This window comes from Salmo salar, chromosome 06, assembly GCF_965601325.2.
Source record: "Salmo salar chromosome 06, fSalSal1, whole genome shotgun sequence".
In the NCBI taxonomy this organism is placed as follows: Eukaryota; Metazoa; Chordata; class Actinopteri; order Salmoniformes; family Salmonidae; genus Salmo; species Salmo salar.
In genome coordinates, this window is record NC_138296.1 from 11,526,700 (window position 1) to 11,538,342 (window position 11,643).

The window sequence follows — 11,643 nt, forward strand, 5'->3', positions numbered from 1 at the left end:
CAACAGGACTGTAGAGGTGTAGGAGGGGTAACATAACAGGACTGTAGAGGTGTAGGAGGGGTAACATAACAACAGGACTGTAGAGGTTTAGGAGGGGTAACATAACAGGACTGTAGAAGTGTAGGAGGGGTAACATAACAGGACTGTAGAGGTGTAGGAGGGGTAACATAACAACAGGACTGTAGAGGTGTAGGAGGGGTAACATAACAGGAATGTAGAGGTGTAGGAGGGGTAACATAACAGGACTGTAGAGGTGTAGGAGGGGTAACATAACAGGACTGTAGAGGTTTAGGAGGGGTAACATAACAGGACTGTAGAGGTTTAGGAGGGGTAACATAACAGGACTGTAGAGGTGTAGGAGGGGTAACATAACAGGACTGTAGAGGTTTAGGAGGGGTAACATAACAACAGGACTGTAGTGGTGTAGGAGGGGTAACATAACAGGACTGTAGAGGTTTAGGAGGGGTAACATAACAGGACTGTAGAGGTTTAGGAGGGGTAACATAACAGGACTGTAGAGGTTTAGGAGGGGTAACATAACAGGACTGTAGAGGTTTAGGAGGGGTAACAACAGGACTGTAGAGGTTTAGGAGGGGTAACATAACAGGACTGTAGAGGTTTAGGAGGGGTAACATAACAGGACTGTAGAGGTTTAGGAGGGGTAACATAACAGGACTTTAGAGGTGTAGGAGGGGTAACATAACAGGACTGTAGAGGTTTAGGAGGGGTAACATAACAGGACTGTAGAGGTGTAGGAGGGGTAACATAACAACAGGACTGTAGAGGTTTAGGAGGGGTAACATAACCGGACTGTAGAGGTGTAGGAGGGGTAACATAACAACAGGACTGTAGAGGTTTAGGTGGGGTAACATAACAGGACTGTAGAGGTTTAGGAGGGGTGACATGACAATAGGACTGTAGAGGTTTAGGAGGGGTAACATAACAGGACTGTAGAGGTTTAGGAGGGGTAACATAACAACAGGACTGTAGAGGTTTAGGAGGGGTAACATAACAATAGGACTGTAGAGGTTTAGGAGGGGTAACATAACAATAGGACTGTAGAGGTTTAGGAGGGGTAACATAACAATAGGACTGTAGAGGTTTAGGAGGGGTAACATAACAGGACTGTAGAGGTTTAGGAGGGGTAACATAACAGGACTGTAGAGGTGTAGGAGGGGTAACATAACAACAGGACTGTAGAGGTTTAGGGAGGGGTAACATAACAGGATTGTAGAGCTGTAGGAGGGGTAACTTAACAACAGGATTGTAGAGGTTTAGGAGGGGTAACATAACAGGACTGTAGAGGTGTAGGACTGGTAACATAACAGGACTGTAGAGGTTTAGGAGGGGTAACATAACAGGACTGTAGAGGTGTAGGAGGGGTAACATAACAACAGGACTGAAGAGGTTTAGGAGGGGTAACATAACAACAGGACTGTAGAGGTGTAGGAGGGGTAACATAACAGGACTGTAGAGGTGTAGGAGGGGTAACATAACAGGACTGTAGAGGTTTAGGAGGGGTAACATAACAGGACTGTAGAGGTGTAGGAGGGGTAACATAACAACAGGACTGTAGAGGTTTAGGAGGGGTAACATAACAGGACTGTAGAGGTGTAGGAGGGGTAACATAACAACAGGACTGTAGAGGTTTAGGAGGGGTAACATAACAGGACTGTAGAGGTTTAGGAGGGGTAACATGACAATAGGACTGTAGAGGTTTAGGAGGGGTAACATAACAGGACTGTAGAGGTGTAGGAGGGGTAACATAACAGGACTGTAGAGGTTTAGGAGGGGTAACATAACAGGATTGTAGAGCTGTAGGAGGGGTAACTTAACAACATGATTGTAGAGGTTTAGGAGGGGTAACATAACAGGACTGTAGAGTTTTAGGAGGGGTAACATAACAGGACTGTAGAGGTTTAGGAGGGGTAACTTAACAACAGGACTGTAGAGGTTTAGGAGGGGTAACATAACAGGACTGTAGAGGTTTAGGAGGGGTCACATAACAACAGGACTGTAGAGTTTTAGGAGGGGTAACATAACAGGACTGTAGAGGTTTAGGAGGGGTAACATAACAGGACTGTAGAGGTGTAGGAGGGGTAACATAACAACAGGACTGTAGAGGTTTAGGAGGGGTAACATAACAACAGGACTGTAGAGGTTTAGGAGGGGTAACATAACAACAGGACTGTAGAGTTTTAGGAGGGGTAACATAACAGGACTGTAGAGGTTTAGGAGGGGTAACATAACAGGACTGTAGAGGTGTAGGAGGGGTAACATAACAGGACTGTAGAGGTGTAGGAGGGGTAACATAACAGGACTGTAGAGGTGTAGGAGGGGTAACATAACAGGACTGTAGAGGTTTAGGAGGGGTAACATAACAACAGGACTGTAGAGGTTTAGGAGGGGTAACATAACAACAGGACTGTAGAGGTTTAGGAGGGGTAACATAACAGAACTGTAGAGGTGTAGGAGGGGTAACATAACAACAGGACTGTAGAGGTGTAGGAGGGGTAACATAACAACAGGACTGTAGAGGTTTAGGGAGGGGTAACATAACAGGACTGTAGAGGTGTAGGAGGGGTAACATAACAGGACTGTAGAGGTTTAGGAGGGGTAACATAACAGGACTGTAGAAGTGTAGGAGGGGTAACATAACAGGACTATAGAGGTTTAGGAGGGGTAACATAACAACAGGACTGTAGAGGTGTAGGAGGGGTAACATAACAGGACTGTAGAGGTTTAGGAGGGGTAACATAACAGGACTGTAGAGGTGTAGGACTGGTAACATAACAGGACTGTAGAGGTTTAGGAGGGGTAACATAACAGGACTGTAGTGGTGTAGGAGGGGTAACATAACAGGACTGTAGAGGTTTAGGAGGGGTAACATAACAACAGGACTGTAGAGGTGTAGGAGGGGTAACATAACAGGACTGTAGAGGTTTAGGAGGGGTAACATAACAGGACTTTAGAGGTGTAGGAGGGGTAACATAACAGGACTGTAGAGGTTTAGGAGGGGTAACATAACAGGACTGTAGAGGTGTAGGAGGGGTAACATAACAACAGGACTGTAGAGGTTTAGGAGGGGTAACATAACAGGACTGTAGAGGTGTAGGAGGGGTAACATAACAACAGGACTGTAGAGGTTTAGGAGGGGTAACATAACAGGACTGTAGAGGTTTAGGAGGGGTAACATGACAATAGGACTGTAGAGGTTTAGGAGGGGTAACATAACAGGACTGTAGAGGTTTAGGAGGGGTAACATAACAACAGGACTGTAGAGGTTTAGGAGGGGTAACATAACAATAGGACTGTAGAGGTTTAGGAGGGGTAACATAACAATAGGACTGTAGAGGTTTAGGAGGGGTAACATAACAACAGGACTGTAGAGGTTTAGGAGGGGTAATATAACAATAGGACTGTAGAGGTTTAGGAGGGGTAACATAACAGGACTGTAGAGGTTTAGGAGGGGTAACATAACAGGACTGTAGAGGTGTAGGAGGGGTAACATAACAACAGGACTGTAGAGGTTTAGGAGGGGTAACATAACAGGACTGTAGAGGTGTAGGACTGGTAACATAACAGGACTGTAGAGGTTTAGGAGGGGTAACATAACAGGACTGTAGAGGTGTAGGAGGGGTAACATAACAGGACTGTAGAGGTTTAGGAGGGGTAACATAACAACAGGACTGTAGAGGTGTAGGAGGGGTAACATAACAACAGGACTGTAGAGGTTTAGGAGGGGTAACATAACAGGACTTTAGAGTTGTAGGAGGGGTAACATAACAGGACTGAAGAAGTTTAGGAGGGGTAACATAACAGGACTGTAGAGGTGTAGGAGGGGTAACATAACAACAGGACTGTAGAGGTTTAGGAGGGGTAACATAACAATAGGACTGTAGAGGTTTAGGAGGGGTAACATAACAATAGGACTTTAGAGGTTTAGGAGGGGTAACATAACAATAGGACTGTAGAGGTTTAGGAGGGGTAACATAACAGGACTGTAGAGGTTTAGGAGGGGTAACATAACAGGACTGTAGAGGTGTAGGAGGGGTAACATAACAACAGGACTGTAGACGTTTAGGAGGGGTAACATAACAGGATTGTAGAGCTTTAGGAGGGGTAACATAACAGGACTGTAGAAGTTTAGGAGGGGTAACTTAACAACAGGATTGTAGAGGTTTAGGAGGGGTAACATAACAGGACTGTAGAGGTGTAGGAGGGGTAACATAACCACAGGATTGTAGAGGTTTAGGAGGGGTAACATAACAGGACTGTAGAGGTGTAGGAGGGGTAACATAACAGGACTGTAGAGGTGTAGGAGGTGTAACATAACAACAGGACTGTAGAGTTTTAGGAGGGGTAACATAACAGGACTGTAGAGGTTTAGGAGGGGTAACATAACAGGACTGTAGAGGTGTAGGAGGGGTAACATAACAGGACTGTAGAGGTGTAGGAGGTGTAACATAACAGGACTGTAGAGGTTTAGGAGGGGTAACATAACAACAGGACTGTAGAGGTGTAGGAGGGGTAACATAACAACAGGACTGTAGAGGTTTAGGAGGGGTAACATAACAGGACTGTAGAGGTGTAGGAGGGGTAACATAACAACAGGACTGTAGAGGTTTAGGAGGGGTAACATAACCACAGGATTGTAGAGGTTTAGGAGGGGGCACATAACAACAGGACTGTAGAGTTTTAGGAGGGGTAACATAACAGGACTGTAGAGGTTTAGGAGGGGTAACATGACAATAGGACTGTAGAGGTTTAGGAGGGGTAACATAACAACAGGACTGTAGAGGTTTAGGAGGGGTAACATAACAATAGGACTGTAGAGGTTTAGGAGGGGTAACATAACAATAGGACTGTAGAGGTTTAGGAGGGGTAACATAACAACAGGACTGTAGAGGTTTAGGAGGGGTAATATAACAATAGGACTGTAGAGGTTTAGGAGGGGTAACATAACAGGACTGTAGAGGTTTAGGAGGGGTAACATAACAGGACTGTAGAGGTGTAGGAGGGGTAACATAACAGGACTGTAGAGGTTTAGGAGGGGTAACATAACAACAGGACTGTAGAGGTGTAGGAGGGGTAACATAACAACAGGACTGTAGAGGTTTAGGAGGGGTAACATAACAGGACTTTAGAGTTGTAGGAGGGGTAACATAACAGGACTGAAGAGGTTTAGGAGGGGTAACATAACAGGACTGTAGAGGTGTAGGAGGGGTAACATAACAACAGGACTGTAGAGGTTTAGGAGGGGTAACATAACAATAGGACTGTAGAGGTTTAGGAGGGGTAACATAACAATAGGACTTTAGAGGTTTAGGAGGGGTAACATAACAATAGGACTGTAGAGGTTTAGGAGGGGTAACATAACAGGACTGTAGAGGTTTAGGAGGGGTAACATAACAGGACTGTAGAGGTGTAGGAGGGGTAACATAACAGGACTGTAGAGGTTTAGGAGGGTAACATAACAGGACTGTAGAGGTGTAGGAGGGGTAACATAACAACAGGACTGTAGAGGTTTAGGAGGGGTAACATAACAGGACTGTAGAGGTTTAGGAGGGGTAACTTAACAACGGGATTGTAGAGGTTTAGGAGGGGTAACATAACAGGATTGTAGAGCTGTAGGAGGGGTAACTTAACAACGGGATTGTAGAGGTTTAGGAGGGGTAACATAACAGGACTGTAGAGGTGTAGGAGGGGTAACATAACAACAGGACTGTAGAGGTTTAGGAGGGGTAACATAACCACAGGATTGTAGAGGTTTAGGAGGGGGCACATAACAACAGGACTGTAGAGTTTTAGGAGGGGTAACATAACAGGACTGTAGAGGTTTAGGAGGGGTAACATAACAGGACTGTAGAGGTGTAGGAGGGGTAACATAACAGGACTGTAGAGGTGTAGGAGGGGTAACATAACAGGACTGTAGAGGTGTAGGAGGGGTAACATAACAGGACTGTAGAGGTTTAGGAGGGGTAACATAACAACAGGACTGTAGAGGTGTAGGAGGGGTAACATAACAACAGGACTGTAGAGGTTTAGGAGGGGTAACATAACAACATAACAGGACTTTAGAGGTTTAGGAGGGGTAACATAACAGAACTGTAGAGGTGTAGGAGGGGTAACATAACAACAGGACTGTAGAGGTGTAGGAGGGGTAACATAACAACAGGACTGTAGAGGTTTAGGGAGGGGTAACATAACAGGACTGTAGAGGTTTAGGAGGGGTAACATAACAGGACTGTAGAGGTGTAGGAGGGGTAACATAACAACAGGACTGTAGAGGTTTAGGAGGGGTAACATAACAGGATTGTAGAGCTGTAGGAGGGGTAACTTAACAACAGGATTGTAGAGGTTTAGGAGGGGTAACATAACAGGACTGTAAAGGTGTAGGAGGGGTAACATAACAACAGGACTGTAGAGGTTTAGGAGGGGTAACATAACAGAACTGTAGAGCTGTAGGAGGGGTAACATAACAACAGGATTGTAGAGGTTTAGGAGGGGTAACATAACAGGACTGTAGAGGTTTAGGAGGGGTAACATAACAACAGGACTGTAGAGGTTTAGGAGGGGTAACATAACAGGACTGTAGAGGTTTAGGAGGGGTAACATAACAACAGGACTGTAGAGGTTTAGGAGGGGTAACATAACAACAGGACTGTAGAGTTTTAGGAGGGGTAACATAACAGGACTGTAGAGGTTTAGGAGGGGTAACATAACAGGACTGTAGAGGTGTAGGAGGGGTAACATAACAGGACTGTAGAGGTGTTGGAGGGGTAACATAACAGGACTGTAGAGGTGTAGGAGGGGTAACATAACAACAGGACTGTAGAGGTTTAGGAGGGGTAACATAACAGGACTGTAGAGGTGTAGGAGGGGTAACATAACAGGACTGTAGAGGTGTAGGAGGGGTAACATAACAGGACTGTAGAGGTTTAGGAGGGGTAACATAACAACAGGACTGTAGAGGTTTAGGAGGGGTAACATAACAACAGGACTGTAGAGGTTTAGGAGGGGTAACATAACAGGAATGTAGAGGTTTAGGAGGGGAAACATAACAGGACTGTAGAGGTGTAGGAGGGGTAACATAACAACAGGACTGTAGAGGTGTAGGAGGGGTAACATAACAGGACTGTAGAGGTGTAGGAGGGGTAACATAATAACAGGACTGTAGAGGTGTAAGAGGGGTAACATAACAGGACTGTAGAGGTTTAGGAGGGGTAACATAACAGGACTGTAGAGGTTTAGGAGGGGTAACATTACAACAGGACTGTAGAGGTGTAGGAGGGGTAACATAACAGGACTGTAGAGGTTTAGGAGGGGTAACATAACAGGACTGTAGAGGTGTAGGAGGGGTAACACAACAGGACTGTAGAGGTGTAGGAGGGGTAACATAACAGGACTGTAGAGGTTTAGGAGGGGTAACATAACAGGACTGTAGAGGTGTAGGAGGTGTAACATAACAGGACTGTAGAGGTTTAGGAGGGGTAACATAACAGGACTGTAGAGGTTTAGGTGGGGTAACATAACAACATGATTGTAGAGGTTTAGGAGGGGTAACATAACAGGACTGTAGAGGTGTAGGAGGGGTAACATAACAGGACTGTAGAGGTGTAGGAGGTGTAACATAACAGGACTGTAGAGGTTTAGGAGGGGTAACATAACAGGACTGTAGAGGTTTAGGTGGGGTAACATAACAGGACTGTAGAGGTGTAGGAGGGGTAACATAACAGAACTGTAGAGGTGTAGGAGGGGTAACATAACAACAGGACTGTAGAGGTGTAGGAGGGGTAACATAACAGGACTGTAGAGGTTTAGGAGGGGTAACATAACAACAGGACTGTAGAGGTTTAGGGAGGGGTAACATAACAGGACTGTAGAGGTTTAGGAGGGTTAACATAACAGGACTTTAGAGGTTTAGGAGGGGTAACATAACAGAACTGTAGAGGTGTAGGAGGGGTAACATAACAACAGGACTGTAGAGGTGTAGGAGGGGTAACATAACAACAGGACTGTAGAGGTTTAGGGAGGGGTAACATAACAGGACTGTAGAGGTTTAGGAGGGGTAACATAACAGGACTGTAGAGGTGTAGGAGGGGTAACATAACAACAGGACTGTAGAGGTTTAGGAGGGGTAACATAACAGGATTGTAGAGCTGTAGGAGGGGTAACTTAACAACAGGATTGTAGAGGTTTAGGAGGGGTAACATAACAGGACTGTAAAGGTGTAGGAGGGGTAACATAACAACAGGACTGTAGAGGTTTAGGAGGGGTAACATAACAGAACTGTAGAGCTGTAGGAGGGGTAACATAACAACAGGATTGTAGAGGTTTAGGAGGGGTAACATAACAACAGGACTGTAGAGGTTTAGGAGGGGTAACATAACAGGACTGTAGAGGTTTAGGAGGGGTAACATAACAACAGGACTGTAGAGGTTTAGGAGGGGTAACATAACAACAGGACTGTAGAGTTTTAGGAGGGGTAACATAACAGGACTGTAGAGGTTTAGGAGGGGTAACATAACAGGACTGTAGAGGTGTAGGAGGGGTAACATAACAGGACTGTAGAGGTGTTGGAGGGGTAACATAACAGGACTGTAGAGGTGTAGGAGGGGTAACATAACAACAGGACTGTAGAGGTTTAGGAGGGGTAACATAACAGGACTGTAGAGGTGTAGGAGGGGTAACATAACAGGACTGTAGAGGTGTAGGAGGGGTAACATAACAGGACTGTAGAGGTTTAGGAGGGGTAACATAACAACAGGACTGTAGAGGTTTAGGAGGGGTAACATAACAACAGGACTGTAGAGGTTTAGGAGGGGTAACATAGCAGGACTGTAGAGGTTTAGGAGGGGTAACATAACAACAGGACTGTAGAAGTGTAGGAGGGGTAACATAACAGGAATGTAGAGGTTTAGGAGGGGAAACATAACAGGACTGTAGAGGTGTAGGAGGGGTAACATAACAACAGGACTGTAGAGGTGTAGGAGGGGTAACATAACAGGACTGTAGAGGTGTAGGAGGGGTAACATAATAACAGGACTGTAGAGGTGTAAGAGGGGTAACATAACAGGACTGTAGAGGTTTAGGAGGGGTAACATAACAGGACTGTAGAGGTTTAGGAGGGGTAACATTACAACAGGACTGTAGAGGTGTAGGAGGGGTAACATAACAGGACTGTAGAGGTTTAGGAGGGGTAACATAACAGGACTGTAGAGGTGTAGGAGGGGTAACACAACAGGACTGTAGAGGTGTAGGAGGGGTAACATAACAGGACTGTAGAGGTTTAGGAGGGGTAACATAACAGGACTGTAGAGGTGTAGGAGGTGTAACATAACAGGACTGTAGAGGTTTAGGAGGGGTAACATAACAGGACTGTAGAGGTTTAGGTGGGGTAACATAACAACATGATTGTAGAGGTTTAGGAGGGGTAACATAACAGGACTGTAGAGGTGTAGGAGGGGTAACATAACAGGACTGTAGAGGTGTAGGAGGTGTAACATAACAGGACTGTAGAGGTTTAGGAGGGGTAACATAACAGGACTGTAGAGGTTTAGGTGGGGTAACATAACAGGACTGTAGAGGTGTAGGAGGGGTAACATAACAGAACTGTAGAGGTGTAGGAGGGGTAACATAACAACAGGACTGTAGAGGTGTAGGAGGGGTAACATAACAGGACTGTAGAGGTTTAGGAGGGGTAACATAACAACAGGACTGTAGAGGTTTAGGGAGGGGTAACATAACAGGACTGTAGAGGTTTAGGAGGGTTAACATAACAGGACTGTAGAGGTGTAGGAGGGGTAACATAACAACAGGACTGTAGAGGTGTAGGAGGGGTAACATAACAACAGGACTGTAGAGGTTTAGGGAGGGGTAACATAACAGGACTGTAGAGGTGTAACATAACAACAGGACTGTAGAGGTTTAGGAGGGGTAACATAACAACAGGACTGTAGAGGTTTAGGAGGGGTAACATAACAGAACTGTAGAGGTGTAGGAGGGGTAACATAACAACAGGACTGTAGAGGTGTAGGAGGGGTAACATAACAACAGGACTGTAGAGGTTTAGGGAGGGGTAACATAACAGGACTGTAGAGGTTTAGGAGGGGTAACATAACAGGACTGTAGAGGTGTAGGAGGGGTAACATAACAACAGGACTGTAGAGGTTTAGGAGGGGTAACATAACAGGATTGTAGAGCTGTAGGAGGGGTAACTTAACAACAGGATTGTAGAGGTTTAGGAGGGGTAACATAACAGGACTGTAGAGGTGTAAGAGGGGTAACATAACAACAGGACTGTAGAGGTTTAGGAGGGGTAACATAACAGGATTGTAGAGGTTTAGGAGGGGTAACATAACAGGACTGTAGAGGTTTAGGAGGGGTAACATAACAGGACTGTAGAGGTTTAGGAGGGGTAACATAACAACAGGACTGTAGAGGTTTAGGAGGGGTAACATAACAGGACTGTAGAGGTTTAGGAGGGGTAACATAACAACAGGACTGTAGAGGTTTAGGAGGGGTAACATAACAACAGGACTGTAGAGTTTTAGGAGGGGTAACATAACAGGACTGTAGAGGTTTAGGAGGGGTAACATAACAGGACTGTAGAGGTGTAGGAGGGGTAACATAACAGGACTGTAGAGGTGTTGGAGGGGTAACATAACAGGACTGTAGAGGTGTAGGAGGGGTAACATAACAACAGGACTGTAGAGGTTTAGGAGGGGTAACATAACAGGACTGTAGAGGTGTAGGAGGGGTAACATAACAGGACTGTAGAGGTGTAGGAGGGGTAACATAACAGGACTGTAGAGGTTTAGGAGGGGTAACATAACAACAGGACTGTAGAGGTTTAGGAGGGGTAACATAACAACAGGACTGTAGAGGTTTAGGAGGGGTAACAAAGCAGGACTGTAGAGGTTTAGGAGGGGTAACATAACAACAGGACTGTAGAAGTGTAGGAGGGGTAACATAACAGGAATGTAGAGGTTTAGGAGGGGAAACATAACAGGACTGTAGAGGTGTAGGAGGGGTAACATAACAACAGGACTGTAGAGGTGTAGGAGGGGTAACATAACAGGACTGTAGAGGTGTAGGAGGGGTAACATAATAACAGAACTGTAGAGGTGTAAGAGGGGTAACATAACAGGACTGTAGAGGTTTAGGAGGGGTAACATAACAGGACTGTAGAAGTGTAGGAGGGGTAACATAACAGGACTGTAGAGGTTTAGGAGGGGTAACATTACAACAGGACTGTAGAGGTGTAGGAGGGGTAACATAACAGGACTGTAGAGGTTTAGGAGGGGTAACATAACAGGACTGTAGAGGTGTAGGAGGGGTAACATAACAGGACTGTAGAGGTTTAGGAGGGGTAACATAACAGGACTGTAGAGGTGTAGGAGGGGTAACATAACAACAGGACTGTAGAGGTTTAGGAGGGGTAACATAACAGGACTGTAGAGGTGTAGGAGGGGTAACATAACAGGACTGTAGAGGTGTAGGAGGTGTAACATAACAGGACTGTAGAGGTTTAGGAGGGGTAACATAACAGGACTGTAGAGGTTTAGGTGGGGTAACATAACAGGACTGTAGAGGTGTAGGAGGGGTAACATAACAGAACTGTAGAGGTGTAGGAGGGGT